Source organism: Girardinichthys multiradiatus, chromosome 17 (genome assembly GCF_021462225.1).
Source record: "Girardinichthys multiradiatus isolate DD_20200921_A chromosome 17, DD_fGirMul_XY1, whole genome shotgun sequence".
Classification (NCBI taxonomy): Eukaryota; Metazoa; Chordata; class Actinopteri; order Cyprinodontiformes; family Goodeidae; genus Girardinichthys; species Girardinichthys multiradiatus.
Genome location: NC_061809.1, coordinates 12,592,968 through 12,615,422, shown reverse-complemented (window position 1 = coordinate 12,615,422; position 22,455 = coordinate 12,592,968). Strand labels below are relative to the sequence as shown.

Below are 22,455 nucleotides of genomic sequence, written 5' to 3'. Positions count from 1 at the left end.
AGTCAGCCACGACTTTCTCAAACCAACTCTTGCAAAAACTCCGGTTGTAGACTTTATTTTTCTCCTTGGTCTGCTAGTTGATGATAATGTCGGGCTTCTCAGGTCCCAGCTCTTTAACCTGGATTTTCTCCTCCACTGTCCTTCTTGCAAATGGGTAAATGAGGATCTCACCGAATTCAGTGGAAGCTTCACCTCGCTTAAGTTCGCCGTCATCCCTCTGATTGACTGCGCCGCAGTCAATCAGAGGGTGTGGGGTGTGATCTTTTCAGTGCTCCAAGGCCATAAAATTCTGTGACACAGATTGGCCATATATATTTATTCATTTGCCCTAGCCACTGTACACGACTGGCTATTCAGCTGCACCGTTGGGGCACTCTGAACAGTGCCTCATAATAGAATCATACGAGCCTGTCACTAGTGAATGAATATCAGTAGGTGGAAAATCTAGTTTATGTATAATTCATATTACATAGAGGCACATTTTAGTAAGTAAAGCTGATACATATATCAGAATTTGTAAAAAAATATATAATATTTACATTTCTTCTCTTTTACCAGGGAGGGCGGCGGCCCAGCGCCCCTATGGGTTTGCCGCCACTGCCATTAACCCACTCTTTTACACTATATTGCCAAGTTATTTGTCTGTTTGCTTTAACATATACATAATGGCTTAGGTTATCCTGAGCTATCTCTGTAATTATCCTGGTATAGGCTTAGGCTGCTGGAGGACATAATGACCACTTTCATACTCTCTGATACATTCTTCTACTACTCCAATTTTTTGTTATTTGCTGGTATTTCAGCTTTCAACTTTATGTTCCTTCTCTGTTTTTTCTCTTCCTAGAAGCTACATCTGACCCGACTCTGTTTAGATGTGGCACCTTCCTGGAGTGGGGGGGTATTGGCTGAGCTGCTGCTGCCAACAACTTAATACTCTCCTTCCACAGATGATTCACTTGGCCCTGTCAGTCAGTGTTTAACCCTGTCTCTCTCCCAGACATAGCTACTGGTTGAGCTTTTACTGTGACTGTGTGTGCTCTCTTTCATACTCTAGACTTGGAAATGTGCTCTGAGTTCATCTGCTTAGCTGCCTTTCTCTCCTAGATGAAGCCATTAAAGGAGCTACTACCATTAATGTTTTACTTTTCTTTCCCATAGAAAGTACTCCTGGATCAGTGCTTCCGTGTTATCTTTGTGTGTCTGCTAATTCATCCCAACGGTGTTCCAGAAGGTTGAGGTCTGGACTCCATGCAGGCATGTCAAGTTTCTCCACAATAAACTTTAAAGACCTGCAGCCATGGAAGTGATTGTAGCACAAGAACTAATTATCTGGTGGTGGGACCCAATACTTTTGGCAATATACTATATCTCTTTACCTTCTTCACAATGTCCCCAGCACTTTGTGAGCTTTAACACCTCTCTAGTTTCATGTTATTTATACAAAAAGGCATAACATGATCTACCTGACTATGTTTAAAAACAGAAAAGCAAAATTTTTTTCCTGCTTGCGGCGAAATTATACTTCCTAAGATGATACATGATACTTGATTTACCAGAGGAAGATGGGAACTTAACCATTTTCGGAAAACAAAAGACCTTAATTCTTTTTGTTTTAACAAAAAGAGATCTTACAGAATAGGAAAAAAAAAACTATTAGAACCAATAAAACAAACGTTTTTCTCACACATAGAACGGGTTTATTTGCCAAACATTATTCATTGTAACATACTGCATTAGTAAAGGCTTTTTTCCTAGTTGTATTTTCACACTCTCCTGTCACATTCTTGGGCGTGAACATAACACAATGGTTTTTTCTGGCTGTTGGCATTTTTCCCTGCCTTTTTCATGTCATTCTGCAGGCTGACTGATTCAATCCCTAGCCAACTCTAGGAGATACAACATTTACAGCTTTTAAGTCATTTTTTTACCTGCAAGGGATTTATCTTCTAGTCCCTGGTAAAACCCGGCTTTGTGAGATGGCGTGAATCTTTTGAGTTTCACAAGATCAGTCAGAGGGAGGCTGTGAGCAAGCTGTTGCAGGCCAAAAATGCAGAAAGTCAGACTGATCGATACAAACCGTTGTGACCAGGTTTTAGATGTGGCAGCTGTCAATTGTGACTCCTGTTCGGGCATTTGAGCTTCAAAAAAGGCATTAGGGAAATGGGTTGGGTCTACATTTCAGTTTTATAAATACAAAATCTACATGGCCATTATTTGGGATGGATGACAGGATAGATTAAGCACGTTCTCTTAGCTGACCGAAACATGTTCAACTTCAACTGTCCCCGTGATTTGCCTGTTATCTTTTGAAAAGTTTTTTTAAAAGTTCCTGCTACTTAGCCTTCTAATTTCAAATATTTTCTTGATATTTATATACAATCTGAAACAATTTGACAATACCCCTTTGCCAATATTTCTATTTGAATGTATCTTGCACAAATCTTAACTATTTCCCAAATGATTAGCTGATAATTTATCACAAATGAACAAGTAAGAAGTAATTTTTTATTTTGCTTCATATTTATTAAAATGATACAATGAGGGGTGTTGCATGGTGTAGCAGTACAGCAGGCTCCTCATATACAGAAGCTACATCCTTGATGCAGCCATTTCATTCCCGACCTTGAGACCTTTGCTGCATGTTTTCTCCTATTCTCTCTATACCCATTTCCTGTGTGGTAACTGTCAACAAAGGCCACTAACTCTAACACAAAACAATAAAAGGTATAAAAAAAGCTGGAATAGCGTTTTTGTTGTACAGATGATATTGATGAAGTGGTATATTCTTTCAGATGTATAAAATGAAACACCACTCTGAAGGGGCCAGCGAAAACCGCAGGTGGACTAAAACATCTATGTGACTCCTTGTTCAACAATGTTGCTCCATCAGTCTGTCTCCAAATTATGCTTGGTAACCAACTGCGACCAAATGCCACAGAGTTTTTATGTATCGCAATGTGTAGCATTTTCGAACCCCAAGATATTTGTGCTTGCCATCCAGACACATGTATCAGACTCTCTTTAACAGCCCATCTCATCTTGGACCACTTCTTGGTGATAGCTATCAGCTGTCCAACTGGTTTACAGTACCACCTGAGCACATACAGTGGCATTTAGTGTGGTGTCTCAGCACGGAGGTATGGACTGTGTCCAAGTGAACTGTAACATATCTGGTGATAAGTTTCCATTCTGCATTACCAGAGATGATCAATGCTATGAAGAGACCCACTCGGTATTATTTCTGTCATCACAGAGTGGAAAGCTACAAGGTATAAGTCTGGTACAACCAGGTCACCTCTGGTAAAACCTGGGGAACCACAGTGCTGTGACATTGTGCATCCGCATGGCTAACTCTTACCGAGATAACTCTGTAAGACTGTTTTTCAAAGAACCACAACCCATGTGTTTTTGTGCTTCCTAGGTCATGTTGACAGCCTCCTATAGCCAGCCAATTATCCTGATGTTTCCCCAATAGAAGATGTTTGGGATCATTTCCACCATTAACTGTAACCCAGTTCCAGTCTGCCAGAGCATAAGGACTGCTTGTATTCAGCTGTGGGTCAATTTATCACAGGATAGGTTAAAACAACTGTATGACTACACATACCAATCACCCTTTGAGTTAAGGTCACACCCTACTGAGATATGACCAGCAGACTACATTATTTGTGTGATCTGACATCCAGTCACATGATCTTTCAACATCTGTGCATTAATTTGTTTTCCACCTCTCTGTCTTAGTGCTTTACTTATTTATTTTGGTGTTTCTTTTCCACTTAATTATAACAAGCGATTGTGTTGGTGAAGCCTGAAGAAACGTCTGATATTCTGCGTGACTTTTTAGAATAGATTGCTGTCCAACTAGAAAATGCCAATAAAAAAGTAATATCCCTGGAACTTATTCATTTACCCTGCAGTATTTGGGCAGGCGTTTTTAAAAATAGATCCAAAAGGATTTTTATCACAAGCATGCAGCAAGTTTAAAACCATAAGACATAAAATCTAGCAATCCAGGCACCAACTGATTAGTAAGACAGCTTGGCATTGCACTAGTTGAGTGTGTGATTGGTGCCAGTTGAGTAAACTTCTACTTAAAATTGCATTGGCTGTTTGGAAATAATGTAGTATTTTAACATAATGGGTACACATGATTTACCACAAACTGAAAAGTCACATTTGGCATCTGCAGCTCTTTTCAACTGATCAAACTACCATGCTGTGCCCCGTTTTCTCATCCTTTGATGTAGAGTTCAAAGGGAGTGCAGAGCTGTCAAATGTTGTCTTCAAATCCATCAACCCCAATGAACTATGATCTGAAAAAAGCGGACTTCTCTGAATTCAAAATTCCACCACTCAAAACCACACAGACATTTCTGAGAAAGAGATCTTCGGCCACTGCTGCCAGGTCCTAAGAGCCTGCCTCGTGGAGAACCATGAAGCGTTAGAGACTGGAAATGAAACATTGCCCAGGCAGCTCAAGGTCCAACACACATGCAGACAAGGAAACACACACAATGATAGAAGGAGAAGGAAGAAGATGGATGTTCAGGTCAAAGTGATACGACTGTGTAGTGGTGAGGGAAGATATGGTGGAGACAGATGAGCCGCCCCTCTGCGAGGCTATTGGTGAGGAGGGGGCCAAAGGGTGAAATGAGGGACAATAATGGAAAAAACAAGACTTTGCTCAAAAATAATTATTCATTAATGGCTTCAATAAAAGCTCGGAGACTGAAAAGATTGTCTGAAAACAGAAGCAAGTGTGTGATGTTAGCCAACAGCTAAGGTGTTTGTTACCCTAGTGTTCTCTGATGCAAGAAGTCTGAACTTGTACAAATATTAGGAATACTCAGTACAGTTTCTTAATTTGTCACTCTGTCACTGAGGGTGTTGTAATTATTCAAATGATTTGTGGCATTCTGGCTCATTTTATGTGTCAAAACATGTCTGTTGGCTGTTCCATCAATGAAACATTTTCTCCGACTGAGCTGCATTGTTATAGGGTTCATAGACAACCAGTTAAATTAGGCTTGAAAACAGAAACTGCTAACCTCATCTTTGAATTGCCTCATCTCACCCCTCGCTGCTAATCTTTTAATTAAGTTTGACTCAAAGTTTATCCATGCACAGCTCAAAAGAGAATAAATAAATCATTATTAATAATTACCCCATACAAGCAGCTTTCTGGTGACTGAAGCAGATAAATAGGCTTAAAGGAATAGTTTAGGATCGTTGAAGTGACATTCTGTCAAAAAGGTTTAGAACATATCCAAATTTGTTGGCCCTGGAGCCTGATGCTAACGGGTTGACCAAAAGGGTATTCTACCATCTTAAAACAACTCCAACCTCAACATGTCATAGCAGTTTACACTAACACTACTTTATAAACCCTTAAGCTGTCACCACAGTGATGTTGGATGTTATTAATAAATTAGCCAATGATTATTTTACATAGAAAACTGAGATAGGAGGCAATATGCCACTATAGATCATGAAATCAGTTATAACATAATAAAATAACTGTAATAACTTTTTGAAAAAAAATAATATACAATTCCCTATGAGGAGACTGAACCATGAAAACTGTCAAGTACTCTTGTCCAGGAAGTTGTAAGTAGTAGACCACAATACAAAAAAAAAATAAAGCAAATGCCCTTGTTTAGCCTATTTGCTTCACATTTTGTCTTTAAAATGTATCTAAAAGGATTTGTTTTCAGATGGGTTTATGATTAACTAGCTCCTCAGATTCAAAACACATTAATTTATATGCACCAAAGACACTATTTCTAGTGCTAATGTGCCTCAAAGAAAGAAACGAAAATGTAGTAAAACCAATAATTATTTCCACAGGAAATGGAAGCAGGAGGCTTTGCGCCACCAATAATTGTCCTGCATGAGACACATAATAAGAATGAAACATGTAAGCATCTGCGTTCAGAGTAACTGCTGAAGTAAAGTAAAATGACATAAAAGCCAGAATATTATAGCACTTTACGTGCATTCTATTTGTATGTGTTTAAAATAGGAAAAAAAAATTATTATTAATGTAAATAATCCTCTGCTTCTTTAAATATACGTCAAAGGTTACAAGGCTAAAAGATTCCTAAAATAGAGTTTGTATAAACTGCTATGCATTTTTTTAGATGGGAGTTATTTTGAGATTTGATCCATACATCATAAATCAGCACAATAACTGGCTTCTTATTTGGCTGTGGGATTAAGGGCTATTTTCTATTTTATTTTTTTTTAGCATCTAGAAAAACGTGGATCAGTTAAAATGTATAATGCAGAAAAAATGATTAGGCTAGATTTTTATCAGTTTGTGATCAGTAATGCCTTCACCTCAAATTCCCAAAAATAAAAAAACTCAATATTAAACAGAACTCAGTACAAAAAACATTTGCATCCAGCTTAAAAAAAACACAAGTACAAATACCTAGAGGCCAAATAATGCTGTGAAGTTACAAAAAGTCTTTTTTTCAGAAATTCTGTTTATCTTTTTTCTTTAAACAATGCTTGATATTGTGGTTTTCTGACTGGTGCACATATTCACATGCACAAACAGCATTAAAGAAAACATCAAAATAATACATTCTCAGATATGCAAACTAACAATTCAAAAAGAAAAGTCTATAAAACGGTAGGTAGCCTCCACATTCTTCATGTCTGACAATCATTCTTTGAGGTTTACAAATATTTAGTATTCTTCATACATTACAATTGCAGATTCGAAATAATAAAGAATCCCCACACTTTCTTAAATAAATCCCCCCTTTTTGTATGCAGTATATGCCAATCTCTCTAAAGGGGAAGTTAACATTTGCCTCGCCCAATATCAAAGACTGTGTACATGTACTTTTTTAGAAAAGTGCAACTGATTCATTTGCGTGCGAAAGGCCTATATCTATAATTATACAATCACTTTTTGTGTGTTTATGATAATCCTAAAAATGGAGAAAAAAAAAAGAAGCTAGGATTCATTGGGATATTTTTAGAAAATATATTTATTTGTTTCGTAGGACATACACACAATGAAATAAAGTTGCTTTGACTCCACACATTTTGTAAAAACACCTGGGATGTTGCCATTGTATCCGTTTTCATTTAGTTGATGTAATTTATGATGTCATCATCCGGTTATATTGTAACACATTAAATCTGGTATTTATTATGTGTGGCCTTTAGTACAGATTAATTTCTAGTCTTCGGCCTTTCTATCAAATCTTAGGTTTCCTTTCCACCCTTTTTGTTTCTGTTTAGAATCTTCAGTTGAGCACAGATTACACAGTTCTGATATACAGAAGCTTGTTTACTTTAACTATCTTTAGACACAATTGTTTCTAAGTTTTGTTTTGGAGATTTAGTTAGAATGTTATTTTGGCAATACATTTAAGAAATATTTTTTTTATCAAGATTGTGACTTTGTTATAAAACCTCAAAAGACATCATATCTATGTAAATTTTTCCAGCCCTTTTAGTGACCACTTTCTTAACACTGTATCTGGTTTCCCTAGTATGAAATGCTGGTTTCCCTAAATGGACAGGGTTTCTGATTTCCAAATCATTTTCTGTACTTCAAACCAGACTTTAACCAAATTCTTATCTTTTTCACTGCCAGTTTGTTTTAATAGGTTTTTGACATATCAGAATACACATAGAGGCAAAGGTAATTTTAGGCCTTCTGATTCCATTTCTTTCTATATCTGTTTATCTTTGGCTGCAAAATAAAATATAGCTGTTCTTACTTTTGAAAGATATGCAATATCTTTGAAAGTTTTGTCATTTTTATTACAATTATTCTGCCAGTTTGTGATGATAGCAGAAACATCCACCTGTTGATCCACTGAGTGATTTCTTCAGTTCAGAGGTAGAATAATAAATTTTGTGTTAACTGTAAATCCTGAGATGACAATGTTTTTATTGATTTTAAAAGAGCAGTAAATGGATTTGTTGAAATCAGTAATAAATAAAATGAGCTCATCTGCATGTAATGATGGTTCTGAATTACAGAGTCATTTCAGGGTTTGACTGTACAGCTAAAGCCTAAGGTTCAATGGCTGAAGTGAAAAATTGTTGCGAAAGAGGGCATCCCCTATGTCAGAATTTGCGTTGTTGGGTTTGGACATGATATTGTAATCTAATTTTAAAACTTAATACCATAACCAAACCTTTACAAAATATGAAATAAATGAAGCCACTCTACTTTATCAAATGCTTTTCTAGCATCCAGAGCAACAAGAGCTCCACTCGACATTTCACAAGAATTCTGAAATTATGTTAAGGACCCTCCTTATGAAATAGTTATTTTCCTAGATTAAAGCTATTTTGATCTCTGGTTATTACACTAATACACTGAGCATGTTTTAGTCTTTGTGCAAGAACTTTGCATAAAATGTTTTAGATTTGAGTTTAATCGATTTATTGGTCTCCTATTTTTCTATCTTTCATTAGGTTTTCCAGGTTTTGGCAGCAATGTTAATAATGCCCATGTCATTGATTTTGGCAAGTTATCATTACAAAATGTTTCTAAGTACATTTTATTATAAGTGGTTTCAGTAATTTGCTTTTAAATGTCTTATAAAGATCAATTAGCAGTCCTTCAGGTCCTGACATTTTACTAGATTTCAAATGATCAATTTCAAGGAGGAAAACACTTATTTCTTCTTCCATGAGATCCTCCTCCAGTTCTGTCATAATTTCCTTAGAGATAGTGGGGATTCTCAGTTTGTTTCAACCTGCATATTTTGAGTTATGAGATTTATGTATTTGCTCATAGTACGGTCTAAAATCTATATTCATTTCAATAGGGTCAGTTATAATTTCCTAATTCGTAATTAAGGATATGTTTCTTCTCACTTCTTATTGTTTAATCTGCCAGCCTCTGGTTGAAAAATCTATGCTATTATCTAAATGCATCCCATTTAATACCTGCTGTTGGTTTTGTTGCATTTCCTCTAAAATAAGCTGTCTATTTCATTCCCAAGATATTTAACAAACTCCTCATCAAGCATCCATTTTTGGTTATAGCTCCTCCTTGGTGGATCTTTTCAATTATGGAATAATGTGTAAAGTCTGGAAATTCTTTATGGAAAACTTCTTTCCATAATGAATTTAGATTTTCCCATATATATAGACTTGGAGATGATAAATTCCATACTTTCTAAGTCTGTGTAATACTCCTGCCTGTCAGAAAATGAGCTTCAGCCTCTGGGACTAACCAATGTGGACCTTTAATAAATAAAGTAATCACAATTTTCTTACTGGAGGTAAAAAATGACCTGATTTTAACCTTTTATCAAAATCTCCCCCTCGCCATCCCAGTAACCTAACTTCCTGACTTCTGTGTCCTGGGCAGTTGGCTGTTTTTAGCCCCACCCCACTCCTCCAGAGCCCTAAAACATGTGCAGTGTTAGCAACTCTTTCCTGAATGTATTGCCTAATGTCACTACATTACCAGCAAGGTTCTTTATTCTACATATTTTGCATCCACTCATCATTGCTGGAGACATCAGGGGCATGTTTTTTATCCGACTGCCAACTCATCAAAATTCTATTTCGAATAGTTTATTTGCTGGTAAAGATGGGCTCATATCTAAAAGTGCCGCTGATATTGGTTAGAGTGCTGTCATTGTGCAGGGAAGCTAGCCCAGCATTTTTATTTTTATTTTTTGCAAGAAGGTTGCTTAAAGAAAAGCAATTTGAAAATCAGCAAAAATGTATACAAAATAACTTCGACTGTTAAAAAGAAAATCAGCCAACCTGCTTGGAAAATGTCACAAACAGAGGCACTAATCAAAGCTGTGAAATTGTAAAATGCATAGGACACATCCTGGGAGTTGACACATAAAGGGCCCAAAACCAATATACATTTAAATAAAAGTGTAAAAAATGTTTTATTGAATAGAATGAGGTCATGTGTGGGTCATCCATCCAAAAGGCAAGTCATTGTTGACATTTGTAGAAAAAGGGCTTGAATCCAAAGAGGAAAGCTTGGAAATTGGTAGAAACGTAGATCAGAAACCATGAACGGGGAAACATCCAACAGAAAAATCAAAAGGAAATCTGCGCTAGTGCCAATAGTCACCAATTAATTACACACAAGGAGAGGACCCCAAACCATGAGACACAATTTTTTAAAAGGCAGCAAGTTGATCTAAAACAGCTAAGAACATCAGACCTGCTGTATCAGGTCTGATATAGCAGGGTTGAAGTAAATCTTTCTTTCAGTTTAATTCATATAGCGCCAATTCACAACACATGTCGTCTCAAGGCACTTCACAAAGGTTTTGAAATGGTGCGGGGTTGTTGGGGAGGTTAGAATAAACTACTGAATGTCCGAGTTTGGACCTTTTAGAATGGGCTATGTGTAGGAGTACTAAGTAAAATAATAAACTGATGAAGTTTCACCATTTAGAGCCCACTGGTGGCCAGTGTTATACTAAAAACCACAAGGATTGGGGGTACCACTCTCTGTCAGATTATAACCATTGGAAAAGAAAAGGGGTCACACAGGTAGCAAAAATGGAGGGTGTGTTTGCACCTCAACCATAACTGAGCTGGTTTAGGCAAAATCTGAGTTCTGCTGTTATGCACCTGAAACACATTGCGAAGTAGTGACCGTTGCGTAAACATACTTTACAAGCAAAAAGATAAGACAGCTTTGCAGTTTATTACTGTGATGGAGAAATGACAGACTGTATGTGCGACCATGTCTGACTGGTAGATTTAAGGTAAAAACACGCCAGAATCTCTCTGGTTACCGTTTTGTATCTTTCTGTTGGCCCTTTGATAGACTACTAAAGTTTCCAATGTACTCATTGATGTACTCTCTTGTTATTCTTTGCCTGCATGGATTAGAACCAGCTCACTTAAAAACAGAAACCGATTTAGCAGATATTGAAAACAACTAGAAAGGTACATGCATTCCATTAAAATACTTTTAACTTACTTTTTTTTGCTGTCTCCACTTAAATGTTTTTATTAACGTCTATTGCTGTCACAGTTTACCTTGAGAGCAATGTGTCTGCCTGGAAAGTTCCTCAATGATTACTCTGCTGCAACATTCTGCTCCTCTGGTGACTCTGCTGGCAAACTTTGTTTACCGCTTTCATGTGAGTTCACTTTTTCTCTCTCTGTTAAAGTTAATTTCAAGCTGCTCTGATTTCTGAAACCCCTTTACACCACGGAAGAAAGAAAACAACTTTGTTTTTTTGCGACTCAAGGGCGGCCTTCTCACTAGCTCTTTTCTCCTCAGATGGCACACTAAGCGGAGCCTCAAAGAGTGGACGCCAACACGAGATAGAAAATAATAATAGCAAAAACAAGAAGCCAGAATGCTTAAAGCATGCCTGGTGAATCAAACTAATTAGCAGCCAAACGCCTGGGATCTTTAATCATCCGAAATGCTCCTCATCTCCTTTTACTTTCTTGCTTACTTGCTCATGCCGTAAATTTCTTACAGAAGGCACAACTTTTAACAGCATGACCCCCGTTTTACATATTTTACTTATATTAGGACTCTCTTTATTTGCAAACATCTGGAAGTTTCACTGGGATGGCACAAATGTTTGAGTTACCTCTCAATATTGGTAAACGTTGACTGATATTGTTATTGATCTGTCGGGGCTTTTTTCAGCCCATTATGCCTCATTAGATCTTCACTCCACACTTGTAATGGCCTGGATGTATATAATTATAATAACGCTGAGCAAAAATGCTAACCTTTCACCCTGTATTTACACTAAAATTAAAAGCAAAACTAAATATCATCCATCTATTAATTTAATATCAAACATACAGTGATAATTATGCATACTATTAAATGTAGAATACACTATTATATTTAGTGATACTTTTCAAAATACTTTTTGTGCAAGCAATTTCCTGTAAATGATTAATAAAGTTCTATTCTATAATATTACAGCTTTTTGCCTTTCATATACTAGTATAATATAATAGGATGTATAATTAGCTGATTAATTAGTTGGGCTGTTTGCTTGGACAGGAGCCTGCAGTTAACAGCTGGACAGAGATACTAACCTACCAACTGTATTTTTAAAACATTGTTACTTCAGAGTGATAGGTGGCACTTTTGTATTGTCCACACCCATGAATCTGAAACAGATTTATTTGTTTTTCTGGTAAGTACTTATTAAAATAATTATGCAGCAAAAGGTGTGGGAGACGCAGAACTGCACTACTCTGTGCTCGATACAGCTGGAGTCACTCCAACACTTTCGCTGGTAACTGTTTAAAAAGACTTCAAACTGTTGGAACAGTAGGAATTTTCTGGGGGGTTAGAGACTGATGATTTTGGGCCAGATTTGGAGGGATCTTGGACCCTGGGCTAAACTCATTTAGAATGCCCTACCCATACAAGCTTCGTTTATGCATGCAAATTTGCCTTTTCTGAAACAGTCCCCATAAACATTCCATAATTTTTGGACCATGTCTGCATCCATACCAAAAATGTCACAGCATCTATGGCTGACCTGTATGCTGTGATGTGACGCAGTCATTAAATTGAGCTACAAGAGATGGTGTGAAGTACATGTGTGATTTACTGTTCCTATATCTCACATGGTTAGGGTAAAGGGTTTGTTGGTAGAGGTTTGATATAACGGCTTGTTTAGATGGATGCATATTGCTTAGCAGTACACCTAATAGGGGTTAATAGAATCGTTTCAGAAACATAAAATACCATCTTTGCAAAACATTCATTTATTAACTATTTTTGGGAGCCCAGAAACTTGGGGGGGCTTTGGACTAATGTCCAGGTAAGCCTTGCTGACGTCCAGCCCAGATAATATGGACCCTGTGACCATTATTGTTAGTTCCAGTTGTTTTAAAATTTCACTTTATCACTCTGACTGTAGATCCAGATAGGTATTTTCCAGCAGCAATTTCCTGACTTAAGATAATAAGCACAAATCGGCCTCACTTTGAATGTATGTACTTTAAATAAATAGGATTTATTTGTAAAAGTTCCTCCACACTCATCAACTTGAGAAAGTGAAGTATCAGTTGAAAATAAAATGGCTACTAGATTAATTCATAGGGTTTATAATTGTTGTGTTTTTTTCAGTGTGAGATCATGCTGTTGCAAAAAGAGATAAATGTATTTTCTTTACCAGGGGTGCCAGTAATTGTGGTTGGTGCTGCCTGTGTATCGGTAGATTTTATTTTAGATGGATTGATGCCTAATAAGATGGATGATAGGTGGGAGGATATGTTGCTGGTTAGATAGGTGGACTTTTAAATGGATAGATGTTGAATGGAGAGGAGGAGTAATGGGTGTTTTGACCGATGGATATTCATAGTGTTCAAGGACAAAGTCACATAGAACAGAATACGCTTCAAAAGAAAAAGCTTTTATTCATATACATGAAAAAACAACATATGTATAAGAGTATTTACTGTATATTTCTATATATTCCTTGTACTGTGTGCAATGGCTTAGGATAAAAGCAGGTTTACCCTGAGCAGCTACTGTTGTGACAATGTGCACTCTAATTGGTGAATAATGGCTATTTCTGTTGAAGGAATGTTTGTATTCCAACAAAAGGCCAAGCCACAGATTTTGCCACCACACGGATACACATACAAAGCCTGTTCTTGTCATAGAGTGGCACCATCCAAAATCAATACAACAAAGGTCATTGCTATTCTAATCATAGCCCAGCCCACCCCCTGTCCCTGTCTCTTTATTGCATGTGCTGCATCTTCACAAAATGCGGCTACTAAAAGCATTCCCCCTACGCTGTATCATAATACTGAAAAATAAAACCATGACTTATCTCATTTTGATCCATTAAAAGATATAGTGAGAGTGAGAATGGTAGAACCGTTTGGTGTTTATAAGGTGGGTGTCTGCAAGCATGAAAGATCCCTGCAGACTAAGTGTTGCTAAATTGAGACCCAGAATACAAAGGTGCTTGTGTAAAGATAATGACTCTGATTCACACAGTTGCAGAATAGGCGCAGCCATTGTGCTGCTGTCAGTCAACAGCCAGACTTAAACAAACTTTCCTGCGCAGGCCGCTTTGGTTGTCATGGCAGTGATGGAAGAGGTGAGAACATCTGTTCTGTGGTATGAGAGTTCTCTTTTATTCTCTCCTCCCTCTGAACTCGTGAATCTCGAGGACAGCAGGAATGCGGCGCTTCGGATCCAAATCTAACACTTCACAGCGAGCCGGTGACATTGCTAGGTGTCCACCATCTGTGTGTTTGACCTGCCAAGTGCCATCTCATCATCATCATCACCATGAGTCAGCCCTGCATCAACCTATGTGTGAATTTGTTTGTTTGTGTCTGGCAAAGCTTCCTGTGTGTAATTTCCATGTTAAGTTATTCATTGTTAAATTTAGTGAGGAAGCTTGTGCTTTGCTTTGAATGGCTCAATGCTTGGGGACTAACTCATCTTCTCAAGATCATTGCCTCGGTCAAGGGCTGCGGCTGAAGCAGTATTTTTATCCTGTGTACGGACAGTGTTTTTTTATCCTTGTTGTGGTTATTTTTTTTCATTTATGCAGAATGTAAATTAAGAATAAAACACATCACAGATGTGCGATTGATATGAAATTCTCACTAGAATGTCAGTAACAATGCATCCAGGCCACATAGATGTTGATATTTTAATTGTAATAAAGTGGAACAGCATTGGGAAAATATGGAATCACGTGAAGGAAGGTGCAAATGCTACTCTAGCTTAATTCTATCTGTACTGAAAAAGAAATCAATGTGCAAATTAATGTCAGCTGGTTCATTCCCAACTGCTGACCTGTTAACAAATGTCTTGTTACCAAGGTGTCACGCAAGAAACATCTCATGATGGACAAAATGTATGAGCTCAAGACCTCTGGCATGGGCTACTGAATAATATCTAAACTGCTGAAGTTTCCAATGTGCACTGGCCATAATCCAGAGGTCAAATGGGCGTTATTATGCAATAAACCAATCACAATCAGGTGCTCCCCACAAACGTTTAGACTGAGGAGTGTACACAATTATTCAAAGAGTTGTCCAAGAGCCAAAAAGCACGTATGGAAGGCTTAAGAAAGACTTGGAATAAGCAGGTACAATTGCTTCAAAGGAAACAATAAGTAATGCACTCAACTATACATAGTCTGTATCCAGCATAAAGCTTCTAAAATGGCATAACCCACAACCTGACCTGAGTCCCATAGAATACTTATGGGATGAGCTAAAGCTTAGGTTCTAGAGAATGGGAACACACAATATTCAGAAGAAAAGTCAAATGCATGTTTGTGTGGAAGAAGGGGTCAAAAGTACTTATTAGCAATGCATATAACTAGGTTCTCCATACAGGAGGCTTATTTTTTATGACGCAGAACTTCACTTATGGATGCCTGTAGTCCCACGTCTTTGTTTTGTTGACTGGATAGGTTGTAATCAACATCTGACAAGATTTTCATGTCAATTGCACCTTTAGCGAGATATTTACCTGGAAAATTGATGATGTGTTAAATGCTTATTTTAAAAGCACTTCAGGATGGACTGATCAATACATTGCCAGTGTTCAAGTTTAACAAGTCTGGTAAAACAGCTGTGCAGTGTTCAACTAAAGATTTAAAAAAGGGTAATTTTACATAGAACACCTTAAGTATTCAGTCCCTAAAGTCTTTCTGCATTATTTCACATTATAACCACAATATTATTGGGATTTAATGTGATAGACAGACACCAATTAGCAGGCTTTTAAGATTTGTATTAAAAAAAATAAAACCACAGAACCATGTTTTCATTTCACCTCACATTTACGAGTAGACTCAATGTTGTTTGCAAAAAAAATTTAATTGTTTAACATAACTATGGGCAAGTGATCAAGGGGTCAGAATGCTGCTGCAAAGCATTTTAACAGGGCTTCTTTGGTATTCAAAAGAACACCACACAAGATCAAATAAACATAAAAATGTGTACCTGCGGCAGATAACCTCTTCTTACAGTAAAGAACACTAATTAGAAATCTTTGGAAGAAATCCTATAGTAGCTATAGGATATTTGTAAGATGGATTTCCTGTCTCCTCTCTCTAAGCAGCCACTGTTTGTCTGAACCAGGAGAATTTGCAGTTTAACATATTTCTTTTCACCACTAATTTACATCTGATCAATCTATCCTGAATACAGTACATGGATTTGTACTTCAGGCTTTTAAGATCATTATATTTAAACACTTTAAGAAAAGCTGCTCTTGATTTAAAGCGTGGATCTTATCTCCTCATAAAAACAACATTTTTAACCAACCAACTGAGCATTCTCATCAAAATAGTTTATTTGAAGACCTCGAAGTTGCTTTTGATATATTCATAACCTCAGATGATGGACTTGTGCTTATTATTGTCTTCTTGGATCTTAATGCTGCATTTCATAAAGTTTGATACAATTTTGTTTTGCATAGAATGGAACATGCTGTAGGATCCCTGCTGAAAAAACTGCACTAGGTTTTATTACATCATGTTTGTCTGACAGATTCCTGTTTTTTATGTTGACGATAGTATAATCCTAATCACAGTTACTAATGGAGTACTACAGGGTTCTGAGCTTGGGCCAATTCTTGTTACTGTTTATATGCTTCCAATTGACAAAAATATTACACAGTATATGATAAATTTACTTTTTTTTGTTGATGATCATCTATATTTTTGTTATGAATTCAGAAAAGTCCAATTAGTTGATTATACTGCCGTCTGTGGATCTGAGCACTTTAGAGACACTTATCTTCACTCTCCAAGTTTTACCCTCTTGTCTCTCATTTGTAATATTGCTGTAACTAACTTTAGTCTCTGTTATTTTTCTTCGCACAAGATCTAACTGGCCTATTTCTATTGTGTTTGTGTCTGTCTCCTACTCCTCTCAAACTCCAGCTAGTCAAGGCAGATGCCTGGTCTTTCTCAACTAAGGTTGCATGAAAACATGAAATTGCATTATTATTTTTTAAACTAACAATGACAAGGTCAAAAACAATTAACCCAGTTTTATAAACCACTATAATATATATACGTTTATCCAACTGGCCATATCTTTGGCAAGCAGAGTTTGAATGCATGGCACTTGAAATATTATAACCTACCAACTATGCATTCAAGCAGTAATTTACAATTTACCAATTTCTAGACTGCAATCATAATTGCCATTTGATTACAGTTGCAGCTCGACCCTGAATCTGTTTCAGCTTGATGGAGTGTTTGCCAGTACTGTGGTCTTCAGACCTGTTTTCTCAAGAAAAGTGCTGAGGATAAGGATGTGGGAGGGAGAAAACAAGGACAAACATTTACCAGTGCAAGTATAAGGATGTTTTCCTGTCTGCACAACATGCATCCACTCACTCCACCTGCAGCTAATGCTAAGTCAGTTACATTAAGCTGTAGGTCCTCTTCAGCGCTGTCTAATTTGTCTGTTTAAATTGTTACCAGCCTCTCAGATTTATTGGAGAAGTAGCAGGTAGTTGAGGGTTTGCTTACAAGTTGGGGTTCACCTAAATGCTTTAGCAGTGCACCTAAGTGAAAAAGTTAGTCTCCCCACTGAAACCAGTTATTCTGGCGCTATGTTAGGTTAGCTTGCTAATGAGCTGCACAAAGGCAGATTTTCTTTATGTTTGCTGCTACAACTACATTATTATGGTTATAGCAATGGTTTGGTCCAAGTCTTGGTCTTGCCTACCTTAAAGTCAAGTGGTCTTGACTACAGCACTAGTGGTTCCTTTCCACTGTTGCCCTTTGCTTGATCAAGATGGGGGATTGCATAGAAGCAAAGATCTAATTCTTTAGACATTATTTGACTAATTAGCATTGTATAACCAATTAAATCTCAATGTGTTGGTAATGATAATATAGATATATTAAACCATGGGTTTTCAGAATAGAGTGAGTTGGATTGAATAAAATTAATTTCAACTGAGTTGGATTTTATAGAAATGTTTATTTAATGGACCTGTTTGCCATACAAAGGATTTTCTTGTGTCTAATAAAGTAATATACATTTTGGGGGGCAATAGCCTATTTTTAAAACATACTTTGTTGCAAAGTGACCTATGGGTTTTCATTATTCTGGGTAATGCAATATATACAGTTTTTCAATGAGTCCCGAAGCTTGTGGGACTAAACATTGTTTTAGGACTACAGTTTTGTAGATGGATTCATGAATTAAATGTACTGATCAGGTTTGGCAATATAGTGTATCTTTAAGTACATAAAAGAGAGGAAATGACAGAATATCATTTAGGATTTGCAATCTTAAGTTCTTTTTGTTATTTATTTAGATTGTGAATACCAATCACTGAATGGGACAAAAATTCCAAATATTGGAATTGACACCAGTGTTTCAGGACATTATGATCGCTTATCATATATGTTTTAAACTTCAACATATTTCTAACCTGATGGGGCTATATTGGGGATATGAATACTTTTTTTATATACACCGTGCAAATGCTGCGGCCTTTACAAGAAAACATGTTACCCTGTCTGTGCTAGTGTGAGGAGAATTGTGATTGTCTGTGCATGACACCTGACCACCAATCATCAGTCCATCTGTTGTGGAGGCTTTCACAGACTCCGACTGTGTCTTCTGTCAGATGGCAAATCTGATGCAGAGCTCATACCCCGCAGCCTGAAAGCTCCAGCATCCATGTGTCGAGTCGGTGAGAAATCATTGGAACGTCTCGGCCTCATTTTTTAAATTCATGATTGTTTTACAATTGAAGGCAACATTTATGGATAATACTAAACAATATTACTGCTCTACAATGATGTTTTTATGCTTGAAATAAAATCGGATAAATTATTTTCCAATGAATGCTCATCTTCCAATCAAATTTCACACATTGTTTCTTATTGACTTAAGGCATAGAAACCTGACTCAGCATGTTTAAGAGTTTAAGCTAATGTCGAAGCTTTAATAAACTGTGTATATCAAATCAATATAGTGTTTCATCAATAAGTAATTAGTGCTACAAACGCTTCTGTGCTTAAACTTTTGAGTCAGCGTCTCACTGAGTATTTTGTTTTCACAATTAGTGTTACTGTGAATACTTATGGATTTAAAAAGAGACTTTATTTGCAAATTTAATTGATATAAAGACAACCTATGTTTTAGGTTTTAAATATTTATCTAATTTCTTTTTTGATTCAGTTCAGGACAATTATTGTGTGGCTGGAAGCATGGTTGTTTTTTATACAGTTTTTGTTGCACAATTTGCTTGTAGTTATTGGAATCTGTTCTTCTCTCTGCTAGAGAAATGTTCATCCCTCTGCCACTCGCTGCAACACAAACACAAGCCCAAGAAGAATAATCTGCCTACCGTCACCATCCTGAACAGTTGGCGAGACAGTCTTTGTCATGAAATAGTTTTTCTTTTGCATCGGATGCTCCTGAGAAAATAACGCTGCCTTATCTTTCCAGTTAAACTAAAGAGCCTTCTGTAATCATTTTAGCCTTTCGAACAATTAAACATGCAGTCATAACCCTCGGTTACAGTATTGAAAGAAATCTTAAGTTACATAGATGAAGCACCTAATTCCCAAAGGTACTTTAAACTAAAAGTTAGACAATTTTGCATTAGTATTAATATAGCAAGCATACATTAGTGACTCATTGGCCATCTTTCAAATAGTATTCCTTGAACTCTAATATATGATCTAAAATGCAACTGTACTAAAGATTTTGTTATCTCATTACCATGAGTCTGCTTTCCAACAGGTGCAGTCAATCAAATGGTTATTTAGAGTTTTATTAGTTTAAACATCAAATTTGGTTTTATGGTAATTTTAAAATGGTAATATGAACCACTGCAAACGTGTACACTATTTTATCTCAAATATATTCATTAAAATTGTCAAAACTGTATATTTCCCTACAGCAACTGAAGTAGCATTTGCCTCGTGATTTGTAATATTCACTTTTCGTTTGAGTTGAAATTAATGTTTTCTTTACGTTCTTTATGTTATGACAGAGCACAGTTTGCCTGCTATGCCGTCTATATTCAAAATTGATGCTGGTACAATTTGATCACCTAAATCCCTGTGATGGGGTCTCTGGCCTTCTTGCTGTATTATTCTATTATAGAGCAGCTCATGAAAAAAACAACTTCCTCTCTGCTCATCACCAAAATAAGATTTCCATTGATTAAATGCCAGCGTTGGAAGGGAGCATCAACAGATTTTACCAGCATGTTGCCTCTGCTCCAAATGGGTGGGTCTCTAAATAAGTCGGAAAGCAGGGAAAAAAATGTATGGAGATATAGAGGCAGGAGGCAACTGAGAGTGGAAAAATATGGGCTGTGAAAGGGTAGAAGGGCATGGGCGAAGACGGAAAGATCAGCTGCATAATCATCCAATGTTTCTCCGTCTAGCTTGGCAAAGACATCATTAAGAAATCCTGAGATCTTCTGGGTTCATGGAGCAGCTTGGGCTTAGCTGCACTCCCCTTCCTCCTCCCACTCAATTTGTATAACTTACCTGTGTTCCAAGTCTCTTTCAAGAAGTGCCCCTCATGTGAAGCAGTCACAAACCTACACCTAAATGAAATGGATGGCTGAGAGACCTCCTTCGAGAGTGTGCAGCCAGTCAATAGCCTGCTGATGGTGATCCTAGGAGATGGCTTCCTTGTTTAGGTATGCAGGAAGAATAAGATAGGCTGGCAGAAACAAGAAAAGAACCAAGAGAGGAGGTGATGGGAAGTAAATAAGAAGCTGAAGGGTGCCTGTCCCTGACATGATTTGTACAAGTAACCCGAGATTGAAGGAATACCCACTTGCTCGTCAGACTCCTCTGCAAAAAGGAAGGTGCTCTGTTCATATTTTATACTTTGTCATGATGAATCCTTATTGGAGGACGGAGGGGTGCGTGATGCAGTGGGGGGAGGAGTGATTACCCGCCGTGGAGCTGAGGGATGAGAGCTGAATGGGTATTTTATTTTGTCAATTGGAGTGTGCAAATGGAAATGTCAGAGCAGCCGGGAAACTAATGAATCTGATAGGAGAGATGGCACCTCTTCCACCGAATGCCTGATCAATTGCCATTGTCTTTTGCGAGCACCGATGTTTTTTGTTTATTTTTTGATTGTTTTCTCCGCCTGGCCCAGCTGTTTATGGTTAGGAGTTTGATGGTGAACTTTGAGTAGAGGAAATGAAAGAATCGACCAAAGAACAGGAATCAATGTTTTCTATCCGTTACTTACAAATAAGGGTTTGAGAAAAGGAATCTTTGATGAGAAACAAAAAAATTGTCCATTGCAAAGAAGTGTCTACCTGCAGCCGTCATTCTCAGACCCCAACACTTGCATTCCTTTTCTGATTCATAAATGTGTTGCCCTCAAGTCGTAAACCCTTAACCTTATTCGTAACCTTGACACCTACTCTTTAAGCCCTAATCTTAAACACAACAAACATTGTTAAATGCCTAAGTTAGACAGTTGCTTGTTAACGGTAAAAGCTAATTAGCCAATTATAATTTAGGTGTCTAGTTAAGCCTAAAACATTTAGATTTAAAACATAAAAAGAGTACCCATTTTGACCGTATTAAAAGAAAAAATTTAATTGCAGAAAACGAACCCTACTTATATTTGCTGACTTGCTTTTTCCTGGTATTTTGATCATTTATCTTGTTGGTTCCAGGCAGGCTCAACCGATTTCCTGAACACGACAAGTTCCGATTGTCTCAACAGTCATCAGATCTCTATCCAAATTAGCGCATTTGATAGGTGGTGGAACTGGAGATTCACATCATCTATATGCAGCTGACAACCTAAAACTATCCAGGCGTATCTAATAAAGTGGCCAGTGAGTGTATATTGTTCCTTATTCCCTGCACAGTTGTAATCTGGGAGAAAACCTAGGCAAATTTTTCTTTGCATATCAGAAGCATCATAAAGTGGGATGAATCTTGGATCACACTTAAAAACAAAGCCTTCATTGTTGCCACTTTTTTTTCCTTACTGACAGATCCACCAGTTATAATTCCCTAATGGCAATAAAGAAAACAACTTGTCTCTCTTCAGCTAAGCATGTTACTTGCATAACCTCGAAGCATTTGTGTGCATCAGTGAGAAAAAGTGGCAGACGCTCTTAGTTTAAATTTAGCCTGACAATGATTCAGTGTTTCAGGGCTTTGTGCTCGTTCAGTCACAATTTCTGCTTCTGTGATGAGAGGCTGCAAGTGCTGCACTGGATGAAAAGTTTGAAATAAAAGCAAGGAAAAAACTTCTTGCATTTGCACTATTCTGTTTTGACAAGCAGGCTAATTTCTGCCCAGGGTCATCAATATTTCTGACACTTCAGTGGCGGGAATAAATATAGAACGAATGTCCCTTTGTTGTGCCGCGAGGAGCTGCGTGTCTCGGAGCATCAACAGAAAGTCACTTGGAACTGTTTGTTAGCTCATTCACTCAGTTGTCGAGACTGTCACAATTCCCCGCAGAGTCTGCCAGCTTTCAATATCGCGC

At 37.3% G+C, this 22,455-nt stretch overlaps 1 long non-coding RNA gene across 1 annotated transcript in view; it reads left to right on the top strand.

The window, feature by feature from the left end:
• Positions 1 to 14,644, top strand: part of LOC124882659 — a 34,642-nt gene extending 19,998 nt beyond the window's left edge. The window contains exon 2 of the long non-coding RNA XR_007041954.1: positions 14,034 to 14,644. This is a non-coding gene — a long non-coding RNA (uncharacterized LOC124882659). The remainder of the gene's footprint in view (positions 1 to 14,033) is intronic.
• Positions 14,645 to 22,455: the final 7,811 nt, after the last annotated feature.